At 42.4% G+C, this 18,010-nt stretch overlaps 1 protein-coding gene across 6 annotated transcripts in view; it reads right to left on the minus strand.

Annotated features, from left to right (window-relative positions):
• The window catches only part of FOXP1 (forkhead box P1), a 620,675-nt gene that overhangs the window by 272,238 nt on the left and 330,427 nt on the right, over positions 1 to 18,010 (minus strand). The window contains exon 1 of one of the 6 annotated variants that reach the window (XM_047779150.1): positions 13,901 to 13,922. The exons of the other annotated variants lie outside the window; for them this stretch is intronic. The gene's annotated coding sequence lies outside the window, so the exon portion shown is untranslated. Of the gene's footprint in view, positions 1 to 13,900; positions 13,923 to 18,010 lie in introns of those variants that run through there. 6 annotated transcript variants of the gene reach the window in all.

Consider the following 18,010-nt stretch of genomic DNA (forward strand, 5'->3'; position numbering starts at 1 on the left):
TCTGTTCCATTTGCGATACACCTACAAGTATGGCAGGCTTGCCAGCGTGAGGGAAAAAAAAAATTCCAGTCGATTCTGACTATCTGTTTTTTTGCTTTCCTCTTGAACCATACAAGGAATTGTTTTCAAAAGCCAGGTTTGCAAATCCACTTTGGTTCAGTAATAAATTATTTTGGTGAAAAACCTTGTTTCTGCAGCTGGCAGCAAAAGCCCCCCTTTTCCTGCAATGGGGACATATAGCTCCTTTACTGAAATCATAAACAGCTCCTTTACTTATATCAACCATGAATCAATTTTCCTCATCCTGACATGGAAAAGTGAAGAGGTAGGCTTTACATTTTTAAAAACAATTAAACATAAACCCAGTGATGTTTAGGCCTTGGACACCTGCAAATACACTTGCTTCTTTCTTCACATTCAAGGGAAATGAAAGGAACCGATTCTCCTTTTTACATTATAAGTTCAATAAATCAGAAAACAAGACTCCTGACATTACAAACACTTAAGGAATAACCAATCCACTTACAGCCGCATTGTAATAAAAACTAGGTGAGCTCCTCCCATCTTTCAAGAAAGAATTAATGTATCCCAAATGTCCACAGTAGGGGTACAGAGAGGCAACCCCAACGCAATGACCTACTGGTTATTTTGGAATAAGTCTAAGTCCTAAACACTTCAAATTTTTCCCAATGCCTTAGAAAGCAATTAAGAGATAAGCATTGTTTATCAGGCAATATTTTTAAAATATGGAGTTAAAAGAATTTTTTTAACTCTAGAGAAAAAAAAGCAAATAATAAAAGACGAGAAGATAGAGAAAGCCCGTGTTCCCCCAGCCCCAGCCCGCCCCCCCCCTTTTTTGGGCCTCACCCACAGCATCGAGAGATTCCCTGGCAAGGGATCAAACATCACAGCAGTGAGCATGTCAGATCCTTAACCGAGAGTCCACCCCAGAACTCCTATTATTCCCTTTCTGGTGCATAAATAATTTAGGAGGAGTCTGAACTGTGGTCTAAGGAGATAGCAAAGAATGTGAGGTGTCAGGACCTAAAAATCTAGAAATTCAGAATGAGAGGACTAGACACTTTGCAAAGGCCAAAGAGTTCATATCTCAATGTTAACTCCTGTATGACAGCCACAACTATTTCCTGGGTGACTCTTCAACTGCCTGGGGAAGGAATTCTATACCTGAGAAATCGTTTTATAGCTCAAAGGGGAACAGGTACTTGGCTTATTTCAGAATCATCACCTTGAAAGGGATTTCTGGGAGTTTTGGTGTATCCTAGATTACATCTGAGGAGAAAAAAAAAAAGCCTATGTCCACCGAAAAGCTAACTCTAAATGGGCTAAGTAGCTTAGCAAATCAACATAACATAAAAGGAATCTGATGCTATTAAGATAAAAGAGGTGCCACCATGGATTAATAGCATATAATCAACCAAACTCACATACTGTAAATCCTAGGTTAGACCAAGGAGGGCAAAGAGATTTCATGCCAAGCACTATCGATTAGCAGAGGCTGGCACAATTTAAGATTCACAGGCAACAGTCAGACTTGCTGAGAAAGAGTGCTGGGATCAATTAGCAATGCCTGCTGTGAGAAGGGGCAGAGGGGAAAAGGAGCAACAGCTATTCCACCCATCTGCTGGCCATAGCTCCATAGGACCCCTTAACTCAGGCTGCACATCATCTCCATGGGAGTGAACAAAAGGTAAAAAAAATAAATAAATACGCCTTCTCTAAGGCAGGAATCTTGTCCATGTCAAGAGATTCCCCCCCCCCAAAGAATATAGAAAAAATAATTCCAAAAAGAAAAATGGTTTTAAAGTTCTATCAAGGAAAAGGACTTCTGACAGCACGCTCAAGGAAAAGAGGCACAGATGTGGAAGTCCACAGCCTACCAAGGTAGAAACAAATGATGGAGCATTGACGAGGCCAATTTTACAGAATGGATCCCTAAACTGGTTCCCTAAACTGGATGCCATGAAGGACAAGAGAGGATGAAGACATGTACATCTTTGGAACACAAAGATGGAAGCTAGCAAAACTTTGAGAATGCCTAAAAATGGGATCAGAAAGAGAATTTAAGGCCTTGATACATCAATTTCCCTTTAAGCCCAAATCAAACATCATTGCTGACAGAGAATTTTTGCCCTTTTTTCTGAGGGGTTCACGTTCTTTACATTCTCTGGGATTGCAGTTCTTATCTTGGATCTTAGAGCCACTACTAGCCTCAGCTTTTACACAAACACGACTGACCTTTAATGGGACAAGCTTACTTCTAGACTGTTTGATAGTGCTGTTTCCTGCATATTAATGTGGAGAGATGGAGATAGAAGGGTGTGCCTTTAATTGCAAGTCCTTGAAATACCTTTTACAGGTATGACTGAATCGATGACCCTTCCCATTTTTTTTTTTTTTAATTCAAAAGGCTTGAACCATTAAATCAAAACAACAACAACAAATCTTTGTGGACTACTGGAAGATTTACCAAAGAGCAGTTAGGGCTAAACACCTCAAAACGCAACACAGTAAGAGGAACACTAATGGTTCATGGCATTCCAACTCTGAAGTAATCCAATCAGCGTACCATACTTTCTGCATCTGAGACCATCTGGCAAAGCAGACAACCCAGGAGGACTGAAGCCTGTTTTGCTAGAACCTGTCCTTGTGGAAGAACTGACAGCAATGGCCTAAGAGGGGTCAGAGTTGGGGGCAGGGGGTGCAGGGATGCTCTTCAAAACCTTAGAGCTGCCTGTGGAAAGTTCTGCAGTCCCAAGGACAGCCCCAGGAACAGCTGTTCACTTCTGTTCAGAAGATGCTTTGGTGAGCAAGGCTGGTGAAGGGGCGGAGGCTCTCCTTTCTAACAGGTAGACGAAGAACTGTTTAGTGCAAATGAGTTCAAGGCATTTTCCTCCCCAGTTACACAAAGGACAAAATTGACCATTAACGTGATTCCCCTGTGAAGTTCAAAGAGTTGACATGAGGCCAACTGGGATAGGGTGATTGAAAAATGGAAACAGTGTGTGGAAAATTTCAAGCAATAATAATCGCCAGGAGCCAGTGGCCCAGAGATATAAACACCCTAGAAACCAATTGATACTAATGAAGTTGCAGCTTCAAGGCAGAGGACAGAGAGACGGAGGTGAACAATTTTAGCACTTAACATGGAAGTGGGCACATTTCATGCTGGGAACTGATCTTTGCCAGGCCCCCATCTTCCTACGGCTGTCTCACATCTAATACCCTGTCCCTTGACTCTTTAAGGACCAAAAAGTAAAGTGGGATAATATCCCACTTGAATGCATGCTTTTAATGGATGAGTTGACAGCTATAATTTCCATGTGTTCATACAAGTGCAGGCTTCCATCTATTCTGATGGGGGAAAAAAAAAAACAATTTAGACTGCAGGTCAAGCTCCCCTGGGTTTTCAAGAACTGGCATAGATGTTTAGGGGAAAAACTTTTAAGTGTGTAAGTCACCTTTCCACAGGGGTTGGAGTTATTGAAAAAATGTGGAATCTAAAAGACGGCACAAAAGAACCTATCTACAAAACAGACTCATAGGACAGACCTGTGGTTGCCAAGGGGGAGCAGGAGGGAGTGGGATAGTCTTGGAGTTTGGGGGTAGTAGATGCAGACTATTTCATTTAGAATGGTTAAGCAATGAGGTCCTGCTGTATAGCCCAGGGAATTACATCCAATCTCTTGGAAGAGACCACGGTGGAAGACATAAATATGAGAAAAAGAAAGTATATATATGTATGACTGGGTCATCTGCTATACAATAAAAATTAGCAGAGCACTGTAAATCAACTATACTTTAATAAAAACAATAAAAATTTTGGAGTTCCCGTCGTGGCGCAGTGGTTAACAAATCCGACTAGGAACCATGAGGTTGCGGATTCGATCCCTGGCCTTGCTCAGTGGGTTAAGGATCTGGCATTGCTATGAGCTGTGGTGTAGGTCGCAGACGTGGCTCGGATCCCCAGTTGCTACGGCTCTGGTGTAGGCCAGCGGCTCTAGCTCCGATTCGACCCCTAGCCTGGGAAACTCCATATGCTGCGGGAGCGGCCCAAGAAATGGCAAAAAGACAAAAAATAAATAAGTAAAAATTTTTAAATTTATTTTAAAAAAGAAAATTTACAATTAAAATCACTTTTTCCTTAAATCTTCTGTAAACAGAATGTGGGGATCATACGACCCTTTAATGGCCACAGATTAGGAATCCTCTTGAAAAAAATCTAAATATCTTTTCTTTTTATGGCCACACCCACAACATGTGGAAGTCCTAAGGCCAGGGACTGAATCTGAATCACAGATGTCGCAATGCTGGATCCTTAACCCTCTGCACCCAGAGATCAATTCTGCACCTCTGCAGTGACCAGAGCCACTGCAATTGGATTCTTAACCCACTGTGCCACAGCAGGAACTCCAAGAATCTTTTTATAAGGCAAACAACATAGATTCGAATTGGCAATCACTGAATTTTCTTTTTCTTTCTTTCTTTTTTTTTTTTTTTTTTTTTTCTGTCTAGAGCCACACTTGTGGCATACGAAAGTTCCCGGTTCAGAGGCTGAATTAGAGCTGCAGCTGCGGGCCTATGCTACGCAAGATCCAAGCAGCATCTGTAACCTACGCCACAGTTTGCAGCAACTCTAGATCCATAACTCACTGAGTGAGGCCAGGACTGAACCCAGGTCCTCAGGGACACTGTGTTGGGTTCCTAACCCACTTAGCATAAGGGGAACTCCAAATTTTCACGGTTTAAGTTGGAGTTATCTATGACATTTCTTATTTATCTACATACAGAATGAGCTCTCTGAAGGCAAGGAGCCTACCATGACTAATGAGATAGGTTCCTAATCAATATTTGTTGAATAATGTACATTCATATAGTTTTTCTCAATTAAAGTTTACTTAAGGCAAGAGATACCTGTGCTAGGTGAAGACTATCTGAGAGCACCACAGAAACAAATGCATCTAAGAAGAAAATCACAGCCATGCCCCAATAGGGGTCTACACTAGTGTACCAGTTCCAGTTCCAGGTTATCCAAGCCCTGCAAAGACCGTCATCTAGAACATTCACAGAACCCCATCCTCTCCTCTCTGATGACCTATGCTAATGGAATCATTAGAATAGAGGAGCCAAGATATACTGGCTTCAAAGGCACCAGCTGGATATAGAAACACTTGGCAAGTCCAAGTTTTTGAAATAGTGTGGTAAGTGGTATATGTCCAATGTGATTAGGAAGGCTATAGTATTGAAATACCCAAAGGGAGTATTTCTTTAGTGTCCTCCAGGAAGAAATATTGCTCTCTGGGGCTATACCCCTAAGTATATCCTGAGTCACTGATGCAGGCCAGGGCCTCCATGGAGCATGCTCACCAGCTCTCTATCCTGGGCTACCACACCTGGTCTACTAGTTATCATGTACAGAGATCAAGTATGTATACACTCAACTGTACAGTCTTGCAGAAACATAATGCGAGCCACATACGCAATCTTAAAATATCTTCCAGCAACATTTAAAACTTTGAGTTCCTACTCTGGCACAGAGGGTTGAGGATCTGGCATTGACACAGCTGTGGCATAGGTCACAGCTGAGGCTCGGACTTGATCCCTGGCCAGGGAACTTCTGTATGCCCCAGGCGTGGCCAAAAAATGAAAAATACATAGAAGAAAAACAACAAAGAGAAACAGTAGGGATTACTTTTAAAAGTATATTTCTCTTCAGGTGCCTTGTTGGTGCAGTAGGTAGCACATCAGTCTCATAAAAATGTATTTCTTTTAACTTAACAGAACCAAAATATTTTAATTGCAACATACAATCAATATAAAAGTTAATGAGATAGTTAAAAAAAAAAGAATATAAACCCAAGTCTTTGAACTCCAGTGTGTACTTTATACAGATGGCACGTAGATTTGGACTAGCTATACTTTAAAGGCTCAGCAGCCCCTTCTGGCTAGTGGCTCCCATACTGGACCTATAGGCAATGAGCATTGCAAGATTCTGGGAGAGATTCTGGATATAAGGGAGAGGGATACTGTCCATTTCACTTTCACTTTAGATGCTGAAGTGGGACTGCTGAGAGATGGGGGCAGAGGGACCGAGCTGGGAAAGGACTTTGAGACTAAGCAAGTGTGGTGTTTCCTTGACATGGTCCCACTGCTTCCTAGACATGGGGCCTACAATACAGATAAGTAAGACTCTGCGATGTCCACATCCATGTCACGGGGACACGTGCAAACATCTACAGACCCAGAGATCTATAAATTCTACAGCTGATATTCACTCTGTCACCTGTCAAGATAAAAGTAAAAAAAAAAAAAAAAACCTTCAATCACAGGGAAGGAAGCAGCACAGCACTTGCCTTCTTGGAAAGAATTTAACAACAGTCTAGTTTGTAAGTTTAGGGCAGGATAAGGGGGTGGCAGGAGGTGTGAAGAGAAGTTGGCTTCCTGCCAGGAATTGACATCGCACCATGGGAAATTAGGAGACGTCTCAGTTATTCAGAGCACGTATTTAAAGTCTAGATCCCCTACATGCAAGATAAATAACAAAGGCCTTAAATACCACAAACTCTCAAAAATAAGTTAACAATCTCGGGAGCACAAACTGCTCTCGAGGTATAGAGCTTAGCGAGAAGCATGCAGTGGTGATTGAGTGAGCAAGGGCACTGGAGGCAGAGGGGCTTGGGATCAAAGCCCATTTGGTCACTTCCTACCCATGTGAGCAAGTTATTTAATCTGAGGGAATGTCGGTTTCCTCATCAGTAAGTAGTGACAAATAATAGTTACCTTGCTGGGCAGCAATGAAAATGAAATATGTGAAGAGCTTAGCTGCAGTGGTGCAGGAAATGTACACACAAAACACACCTGAGATACAGTGGAGTAGTGTATCCATATACTTATATACACTTATGCACACTCCACAGTAACACTCTATTTTACTCCATAGAGTATGTATGTGTCTACAGTGAAAACCAAGGCTGAAGTGCAGTGGCCAGGAGTGAGGACCCTGGAGTTTTCCTGAAGGAGGACACATCGTGGTTCCAGCCCTACAGCTGGGGACCTGAGGCTTCATTTGCATCACAGTGGCCACATCTAAAAGATGAGACTAATATTGCAAATGCATGCTGGAGAGGATGTGGAGAAAAGGGAACCCTTGTATACTGTTGGTGGCAATGTAAATTGGTGCAGCCACTGCGGAAAACAGTATGGAGATTCCTTAAAAAAACTAAAAACAGAGTTGCCATATGGTCCAGCAAACCTACTCCTGGGCGTAGATTCAGAAAAGATGAAAATGCTAAATTGAAAAGATACATGCACCCCAAAGTTCAGGGCATGGCTATTTACAACAGCCAAGCCATGAACGTAACCTAAGTGTCCTGGGACAGAGGACTGGATAAAGATGCGGTATTGATATACGGTGGAATATTACTCAGCCATAAAAAAGAATGAAATATTATCATTTGCAGCAACATGGATGGACAAAGATTATCATAGTAAGTGAAGCCAAAGTCAAAGAAAGACCATTATATCACTTATATGTAGAATCTTTAAGAAAAAGAGTACAAATGGACTTATTTACAAAACAGAAATGGACTCACAGACACAGGAAACAAACTTACAGTTACCAAAGGGAAAGTGCAGGTGGTGAGGGAGGGATAAAGTGGGAGGATGGGATTAAAAGACACACACTACTAAATATAAAATAGGTAAACAACAAGGATTTACTGTATAACACCAGGAACTATATTCAGCATCTTACAATAAACTATAATGGAAAAGAATTTTAAAAAAATAATATAAAGGGGGTTCCCGCTGTGGTGCAGCAGAAACGAATCTGACTAGTATCCATGAGGATGCAAGTTTGATCCCTGGCCTCGCCTGGTAGGTTAAGGATCTGGCATGGTCATGAGCTGTGGTATAGGCTGCAGTCACGGCTTGGATCTGGTGTTGCTGTTGCTGTGGTGTAGGCCGGCAGCTGCAGCTCTGATTCAGCCCCTAGCCTGGGAACCTCCACATGCTGTGGGTGTGGCCCTGGGGGAAAAAAAAAAAGAATATACACATATACACATATGTGGATAGTTGAATCACTTTGCTTAAAATGAATACAGTGGTGTAAATCAACTACATGTCAATTTTTTTAAAAATTAAGGTAAAAAATAAAAAGGTGAGGCTAATAGTGCCTCCTCGGAAAGCTTATTGGGAGATTTAATACCTATGACAAGCGCTTAGTGCCATGCTGTTGCTCAATAACTACTAGTTGTTATGATCATTACAGAAATGCATCAATATTGTGGGCTGAGGTGCTTTCTATTTATGATTACTCCTGCCTAACGGCAAATACCTGTGACCAGCTCTTACATGGAGAAGTGACCAGAGGAAGGATGTGGCATGATGAGGTTTGCCAGTTTACCATCTAACTACCATCATACATTTTTTTTTTTTTCTGGCTGCACCTGAGGTATGTGGACGTTCCCAGAGTCAGCAATCAAAGCTGTGTCACAGCGGGCGATCTGAGCCACAGCAGTGCCAAAGCTGGACCCTTAACCAACTGAGCCACCAGGGAACTCATCATGCATATTTAAAGGCTTTATTTTAGAGAGCATGCTCTTTCTCATTTTCTCATTTGATGCTCATGAGCCTATAGGCATAATAAGCACACTGATTCAATCAGGAACTACATCTTGAACACCTACTATGTGCAAGGCACCATTCCAAGTGCTGGAAATTCAGATAAATATCCCTGACCTTCAAGGAGCTTATTTTTCTGTGGTACTGTTCATCCTTTGTTTGCTTACCTTTCTAGAAACAGCAAAATTCACAATGTGCATGTCTGCTGGGTTAGGGGCTTGGTGTGAACAGAAAAAAGTCTAGTTTCTATTATTTAATAAAAATGAGTATGTTTTACAGTATTACACAAAATCATTTCTTCTTCCTCCATCTCCCTACATTATACTGTAAACAAAAAAACTTCCCCAATAAAATACTGCATATAGAACAAGAGCCACACATAAGTATGTTTACAAGTTTTTTGCACATCTTTGCATCCTATGGTAATTCTCAAATTACATAAAGGGGAGGAAGGGGAGGAAAAAGCCCTTAAAGGTTTACACTTTTCCTTAAGTTTCAAGTGTTCTGAAACAAACAGCCTGACATCTTATTGACAATGTGTCAGCATCTGCTTAATTCAAAAACAGCTGGGGGAGTTTCCATTGTGGTGCAGTGGAATCGAACCTGACTAATATCCATGAGGATGCAGGTTCGATTCCTGACCTCGCTCAGTGGGTGAAAGATCTGGTGTTGCTGTGTCTGTGGTGTAGGCCGGCAGCTGCAGCTCTGATTCAACCCCTAGCCTAGAACTTCCATATGCTGTGGGTGCGGCCCCCTTAAACAAACAAACAAACAAACAAACAACAAACTGGGAAAGCAGTTGTTCACCTGCATCAAGATTTCCAAAGGGAGGCAGACATTCCCTACTGTCACTGCCTCCAGAACGAGGAAGCCCTGTGTGTGCCTGACCATGACCAAACCTGCCTGCCAGGATACTAGATGGAGGATGGCTTAGGGGAAGTGATAGACATCAAATAACAGAAGTCTGGGGCCAGGGGTATAGGACTGGAAAACCCTTTGAAAGGAAGGGCAAGGCTTTTAGTTCCAAGAAAGGAGGATGGACACAGCCTATGACTCTTTTTTTCTACTCTCCCATCTGTGAAGGAAGTAGCCTGCAGGAGTTAAGCGGCTTGAACTATTTTTAGGCCTCTGACCCTTTTAAAAAGCCAGAGCTAAATTCAGTCCTGCGTTACACCCACTCAACTCCCAGTGGCTTCAGCGTGAGCCCCGGGAGAACCCGTTCAGGGCTCAGGAGACTTTAGCTATGCCCTTGGCATTCTCGGCTTCAGATGGATCTCTGGATCCCTCACCGGGTCACCCAGGCTCTGGAAAGCCACCCTGCTTCCAGCCTCACAGAGGGCAGTGGCCACAGGCTCCTATTCTGAGGATATCCCCATGAGCTGTGACGATTTTCACACAACTGGATGAAAGGCTCAGGTTTTTCAGGTTGTGGATTTTTTGTTTTTTTGTTTTGTTTTGTTTTTTTACAAATCAGGCCAAAAGCGGAAAATAAGTTTCTTTTGAAAACGGTAGTCAATCTATCTCAGAATTGTTTAAAAATTATAATCTCATCTATAGGAGCCCAGATTTGAAGAACTGTAGTACATGGGCTAAATTAAACTTACCTCCAACTAGCACAGGGTAATTACAATCAGGCATCACATGAAGTTCACTGCTGCTGAATGCAACATGATTTGTGACAATAAACTACAGTATGGTGGAGAAAGACAAAAAAATCATTTATAAATAACGGGTCCCATGTCTGACTTGTGGGGTGAGTGGAGAGCATTCGGCATCTCCAATTACTTTAACGGGGGGCTGTCGGATCCCAGGGAAAGGACACATCGTCTCCCCTCACCCTCTCTAATCCTTCCTTCTTAAAGGAACACTCAGCAAGATAATGAATCCTTTAAATGTTACATCTTCTGTCCTGCATTATTGTGGTGCAGAAACTCTTCACATCAAACAGTCATCAGGACTATTACAAAGTGGGCTTATAAGAGAGGGGCTGAAAAGGAGCTGTGTGAAAAGAAGTGGAAAATTAAAGCTGAAGCAGTCGAAGAAAGGGCTTAATTTACTGGCATGTACAGTATGCAAATGAGATTACTCTCAGCTTAACTGCATCATTTATGTCCATAATAACGGCATCATCATTACAGGGCTCAAATTAAATTACACCATAATTAGCATATCAAAGTGATTGGTTAAAGTTTAAAACAAATACCCAATTTTGTTAATGAACAGCTGTAATTGTCATGTACACTTCAGTGAAAACTCTCTAAACAAATATATGTTTTAGAAGAGAGGAAGATTCCCCCCCCCCTCGGCAGACAGGTCTGTAGCAGAGGTAAATTACCTAAAAAAGAATGACACGGACTATTCTATTAATGTTAATATATGCTGATCATTTTCAGGTAATAAAGCATTCTATCAAAACAAGGTTTCGCTTATATTCAGACACCTCTCCTGTTCCTGAATGTGACAAACCACCAGAAACCTGTTTCCACTTGCAGTAATGATAACAACGTAGGGGCGACCTGTCTCAAACCAGCAAAGGACATGTTCAATAACAGGCTATTACCAAACCCACCCCCGCCCCTTTATTGAAAAGACATCCGTGTTCAAATCATGCCGAGTCAAAGCTGATTTTCTCCGCATTCCAATCAAGAGACGGAAGAGTGAGAGAGCCAGAAAACTTGCTGAATGTACGGGGTAGACCAGAACGCTCCCAAGTTGATGCCCTGATAACCCAGGAGACAGCCTCCAAATTCCACACCCCCTCATCGGACCATGGCTACACAGCTGCTGTTTCAAACTGGCAGCTGCACCAGGGAAGTTTCTGCTCTTTCATCATTAAAATAAATCAGAAGGTTCAGCGAGCGATTCTGTCAGCATGGGCTGGAACGAAGAGGCACGCACGTTTTAGATATGCAAAACCATATACAAATAAGAAGCTTGTTTTCAAACCTTTTTGTTATCATCGGTTCATGTCAGAAGAGTTTCTACACAAAAATAATATTCTTGAGGCTCACGTGCTGAAAAAGCTCTCTGCCTAAGGTTCTCCCCATTTCTTAACGACATACCCCATATGTTCTCCCATTTATCTGTGAGGGGAACCATCCACTGTGATATACAGCAAGGCAAGCCAAAATATGTTTTTCCCAAAAAGAAAAAAAAAAAAAGCACTTTCAAATATACTTAACAAGCAAATTGAATGTCTTATTAAAATCGTATTATCTAAACAGTGTTCAAAAATTTAAAGAAAGTAGCTTTTCATTTTATTCATCGAGGAATCCATTAAAGCTTAGGCTCTGAAGTAGTATGTAAATTATGTGCCTTTCAAGGTAGAGCTAGGGCAAATTCACTCCATCAACTAATGATGAACCTCATTATGTGCAGGGAGGATTCATAATGAGGAAAGAGCCACCGCCATTCCATGTTCTAACATAAATCCCTGTAAAATTTGAATATCTCCCCGTCTAATTAAAGGCTACTAATTCCAATCACCCCCTCCGTGGCCCCAAAGTAAAATTAAACCTCTTTACAAGCACGGACTACAGTTATATTTCTAAAGTAGCCCTCCATTCTGTTTGGACTCAAACCCTTCCACTCAGATATGTTTTACGACAAGCATAATTAGCAGCTTTCTCAGCTACAAACTTTGAGGCTGTTCAAGCTCCTTTTGGTTAAAATGCACTGGGTTTCTATTTTCCAAGGAGCTTCACCTTGATGGGGCTGCAGTGTAGGCACAGTAGTGATCCACAGCCAAGATGCCAGCAGCAATGGGTGAGCAGCGTAACAACGTAAAATAAAATTCTTAGCACTTGAGTTTCCGTGCTGAAGCTGAGATGTTCAGAAAAAGCCAAGCAATTGTGGCATGAACCCGAGATTGCATTTGGACGTGGATGTATTCAAATCTGCTTGGGAACGACATACTTGATTCTGGAACAAACTGCTCACTTTTAATGCGGTTTGAACTAATGAACAAGCACAGCCCAGCCTCTCACAAGCCAAAGAACTATTTCCTCTTCTAATCACCGACTTTGATTTTTTTTTTAACTGAAAACTATAGAATGCAAACCTAACATTGCCAAACGTATTTATTATGATTAATAGCCTGTAATATCCCCCACTAAGGCTTCATTTGCTCTTGTTTTCAATTATGAATCTGCACACTCTATTCCAGTCCCTTTTTCAGGTGGAGATGAATTTCTTGTGGTCTGTACTCTTTCTATTGTACTGCCACCCAGCAAGGCACAATTAGTTAAAAAAAAAAAAAAAGACAGCCAACCTCCACCTTGGCTCTAACCGAGCACCAGATTACGCAAAATGAGAGAACACAATCATTGAGAAATAAGTGAAGATGTCCAGGGAATTAAAGCAATTAGACCAAAGGAAAAAGAAATAATAATAAAAAAAAGTACGTATGCCTGTCCCCCAAGCACTCACACCTTTACATTAAAATTTCAAAGAAAAGGGGAAAAAAAAAAAAAAGATCCTAGCTCCTTTATTTAATTTTGATATACTGGATGTAGAAGCCACCCAGAAAACCTTATCTGCTGTCATAGCTTCAAGCATCCCCAAATGCCTGAACCCTGGGGTGGTAATGCAACATACATATCAGGGACATCAAGTGTAGAATTTCAGGAGCTACAGAGTCCATTCTATGGAAGATGCTGCTGCTTCTTTAAGTTGCATAAAAATAAACTCCACTACAAAAAGCTGCCACAGTGCGTGCTCTCTCGTCCCTGGGCTCCAGGCATGATCTCCCCCCCACCACCCCCCTTTTAGGTCAGCCACTCATGCATTAGGAAGACATCCCTCCCAAAATAACTCGGCCCTCCCCCCCAAGCACAGAGTTAAGCTACCTACCTTTGTTCTGGAGTTGCAGATAATAACAGGCAAGCCTCAAGACCATGAGGACGGGGGAAAGATCAGGAGAGTTGAAGGCAAAAAAGAAGAGGAGGAAAAGAAACAGCCCAAGTAGAGAAGAATTAGAAGAAACAACGGGAAAAGCCTTCTCATGAAACTGTTGTGGCTGCCACGGATCTGGGTGTCTTCACCAGTGTTTACACCAGTGAGTACACCTCTGCTCCATCTCACCCACAACTAGTGACATTTTTTTTCCCCCGAATCCATGCATGACAATTAAAAGCAACTGCACCTCTCCGTTTGGGAGGGGGGCTACCAAAGACCTCCGCAATATTTCTTTACAATGTCTATATCACTGATGAGCATTAGTTTGAGTGACAAAGGTCCCGGGCTAAATCAACATTCTTACCTTAATGTTCCTAGTAAAAGGCTCCAGGAAACATAACTCATGAGACATGTATGCAAAGATATGTCTCAAGGAATTAATCCAGAGCCCTCAGATGAAGTGAGGGGAAAAAAAGGAAAAAAGAAAAAAGAAAATGCAGTGGCTTATTTCCAAAGAAATGCAGCTCAGCCTGGGCAGCGATGGCATAAAAACAGGTTTGCATATACAGAGCTCAGTGGCAGAAGCGAGAGTTCTGTAGGATTTATTTGACACTTATTTTCCGGGAAGCCTTTTGTGGAGTTGTACCGTTTGTTTCTTATTGTCTGAGAGGCAGTTAGGAGCCTTCTCCCGGAGGGGGCCTCTCAACCCCTGGGCTTGGCCGCCTCTGACAGGGAGGTAACCATATTAGGATGTGTATGGTAAAGTAAACAATAACATAGTTGCAATGAAATGGAATTTTTTTTCCCAGCTAATGGTGTTGTCTTTTTAGTCATTCCCACTAATTTTGTTTCCTAGTTCAAACAGGCACTCCTCCTCCCTCTTTTTTTTTTTTTTCAAGTGTTCACTGTTTCCAAATATCTGACTGTAAATTTGCTGAGAATGTTTGCAATGTAAGAAAAAGCTTTTAACATCCAAATAAAGATCCTGCCAGTTTAATCATTAAAGGGGATGTGAATTTTCTAACTCTTGCAGAGAACCAAGCCCCCTTTACTCACCTCCTCCCACGCCCCCTTCCCCCCAGTATCTCCCTGAAGGTTAAAATTACTTGGTCACTGAAAAGTACCTTGTAAATAAATCAGATTTTTAAAGAAAGAGACCGTTACCTTCATAAAAATTCCACATTCACATACTGTGTTAGTGAGTGAAGAGTCTTAACCGTTCATGCGCCTGAAAATTTATTACCTGAAATTTCTAGGATGGTTACTTTTACATGATAAAGCTCTTTCCCACCTCCTCCAATGCCCCCCTCCCCAAAGAAAAAAGCTAGCATAAAATACTGTTGTCAAGACATCTTTTAGAAATTAGCAAATCATACACACACAAATCGAGAATGAGTTTCCAAGATGTTACATATTTAAGGAAAGTTCTGCAGGTCGAAAAGACAACAGTAAAAAAGTAAGGCTGCGCTCTGGCCACTGTCACTCAGTATGGTACTTCCCCTCCCAACCCCCCCTTAAGCAGGGAGGGAAACCTCCCCCTCCAAGGTCAGAGCTGGCTGAGGAGGACAGCGGCAGCGCAGAAGAGGACCACAGAACAGGTCTGGAGAGGGAGGAGCAGTGAGCCAGCCTGGCCCAAATGCAGAGCCAGCTTCCATGTCTTTATCCTGGAGGTGAGAGCCGTGGCTGCTCTTGAAAAGGGTTTCCTTAAGAGATCTGCCAAAACGAACGCATGTAAAGAGCAGCCAGCCCTCGGTGCACCAGGAAGCGGGTTAAATGTACCTCGCAGCTGCCTGCAAGGACCCCAGAAACCACCCCAGCAAAACCTGGGGTGGGAACACCAGGGCACAGGCAGGGGAAGAAATGATACAGGCAATTAAGGAGGCATTCAGGCTGATGGAGCAAGTACAATGCACATGGCCCCAGTGAAACTTGCAGAGCTCAGAAAGAGAGTGCTTCCCCAGCCTGGAACCCTGGGCTGTCCTCTCAACTGCCTCGTTCCTTATCAAATCCATATCATCCAGAAACTTAAAACCCCTGCAACTCATGTTTTATTAAAACATGTTTAGCATTCTTCTTAAAGATAGGTTTTAACCCCAAATACCCATGAAATTAAATCTCCTATGCCACTTATCTGCACTGCTGGGCAAAAACTAAAGTTGAGCTAAACAGAAGAGATAGCAAAATCAATAAATCACACAGAACAAGTAGCAGTTCAAAAGTTCAAAGATATGATGGCCAGTTCAGTGCGTCTTAGCACTCACCCAATAATAACTCGTCTCCGTCACTCCTCATCATATAGACAATTTCATCGGCATCATTTTCATTAGGCTGTCTCATGGAAAATTGCTAGCTATTTATGTATACGCTAAAATAAATTAGCCATTTCATCGAGCAGTGTGATTCTTATAAAATACATTAACACAATACTCGATTTTCCAGTTGGAGTAAATAAATAAATCAATAAATTCAATACAGTGTGATTCTTTTATTGTGGCGCTACAGCTCTCAGCATAAGTGTTTTTATTGGGTTTATTTGTTTCAATAAAAATTGAAATGGGCCAGTGATCTCTGTGCAGGCATCTTAAAAAAAAAAAAAATCTAACCAATATTTGGGAAAGAACTGCGTGCAACACTGAAACTTATAATGGTATTCAAAAATCATTTTCATTATGATGATTATTCCACACACCAATTCTGATGGGAAATTTCACAAAGGGAAAGGGGGAATTCTGCCAGGTGTGCAACTCTTGCGGCGTTTTCTCTGCTGCAGCCTTCAGTCTGGAGGGTGAGGCGTCTGAGGGACAGTGGTGCTTCGCTGAGCTGTGACCTTCTGCCACCAACGTGCCTCCTCCCCGGACAGCAAGAAACAACAGTGGGACAAGTGCCAGATGGCCTCTTCTGTCACACCTTACGGAATGCCATTGATTGTGGCTCAGAGAAGGCCATTTACTGCAACCTCTGGGGGAAAGACTAGGGTATCATGACTGCAAGAAAGAAGAGAGGGGTGCGCTGATGCTGTAAATAACATAGGCCCAGGGCCTGCAAGCAGCTCTGGAAGGGACATGGAGACCCCACCAGGCAAGAGATTTTCCTGGAGTCACTGGCACTGTTCAAATCAAAGAGGATCAGAGCAGTGGGGATCCTTGTTTTTGCGTGCCCAAGGGCCGCACTCCTCCTCTTCCTCTGATAACACCACCCTGAGTGTTCTTTGGAGAAATGCCCTGTCTCCACTCTCAGTCCCAGTCCAGTGACTCACAGGAGGCTGATGCATCTGCCGCCTCCAGGGGGTGGAGTCAGAAACCAGGTCTGGCCAATCAGTGCATTCTGCTCTGCTGGCCACATGGACATGTGTCAAAGGAGAATGATAATCAAATACTAGTATTCGGTAGCAACTACTGGGAGAGATAGAGACTATCATTCTGCTGGGTTTTCAAAAGCTTTAAGAACATGGATTGGCTTGCCCCCACAAAGAGAAAGTCGGCTAAAAGAGGTCAGGAGGCAGCAACTCAGCAGTGAGCACAATCTTGCAAGACAGACTCCTAACAATGCTCAGAGAGGGCCATCCCACTCCTGGACCTCAACTGCATGAGCTAAAGAAATTCCTTATTTGCTGAGCTAGCCGGAGTTGGCTATGGGTTGTTTGCAACCAAAAAGGTACAACACAGCAATTTAAAATACCGATGTGTTCTATATGCAGTTCTCCAACTCTACAATATATGTTACCGAATAATGGGAAAGCAAACCAACTAAGAAGACACAAACGAACAAGCTCCCAATACTCAAAAGCATACACCTCACAGGTCCTATGTAACCTAGTCAGCAGCCATGTTTCCTTTCCTGCTAATGCTTGAAAGAGTTAGGAGGTGAAATCAGGACCCACATCAGAAAGAACTCGAGATCATCTCCAAGCAAATGAACCTAGAGATCTGAAACAATCCAGCATGAGGTCTCATAGAGAATTGATAAACTTTCTTTTCTTGGCCCCTGGAGGCAGTGGTTCAGGTCAGGGATGGACCAACCCATTAGTTTAGGTGAACAGCAAGTTGGCTCACATAACAGAACTCACATCTCCTGACCTGACTCACTGACAAGGGAGATCTGGGTTGTTTTGCTTTGTTTTGTTTTTTGTGGCTGTGCCCATGGCATGCAGAAGTTTTCAGGCCAGGGATCAAACCCATGCCACAGCACTGACAATGCCACATCTTTAACTTGCTAAGCCACCAGGGAAGTCCAAGATCTGGTTCTTTCTTCCTCTGATATGAAAGGAAATTTCTACCTGTTTAACCAAATTGTTTTACTTTCAGCCTACCAAAGTCTCCATCCACTGGACAAACTGTAAAATTATTCTAGGAGACCTAAATATTCTAACACGTCATGTATTAAAGCTCAAGTTCTCTGTGTGACATTGACAGAAGGGAAGAAAAGGTGACGAATTCACTAATCATCATTTAGTTTACTCTCACATTGGCTCTTC

This window comes from Phacochoerus africanus, chromosome 1, assembly GCF_016906955.1.
Source record: "Phacochoerus africanus isolate WHEZ1 chromosome 1, ROS_Pafr_v1, whole genome shotgun sequence".
Classification (NCBI taxonomy): domain Eukaryota; kingdom Metazoa; phylum Chordata; class Mammalia; order Artiodactyla; family Suidae; genus Phacochoerus; species Phacochoerus africanus.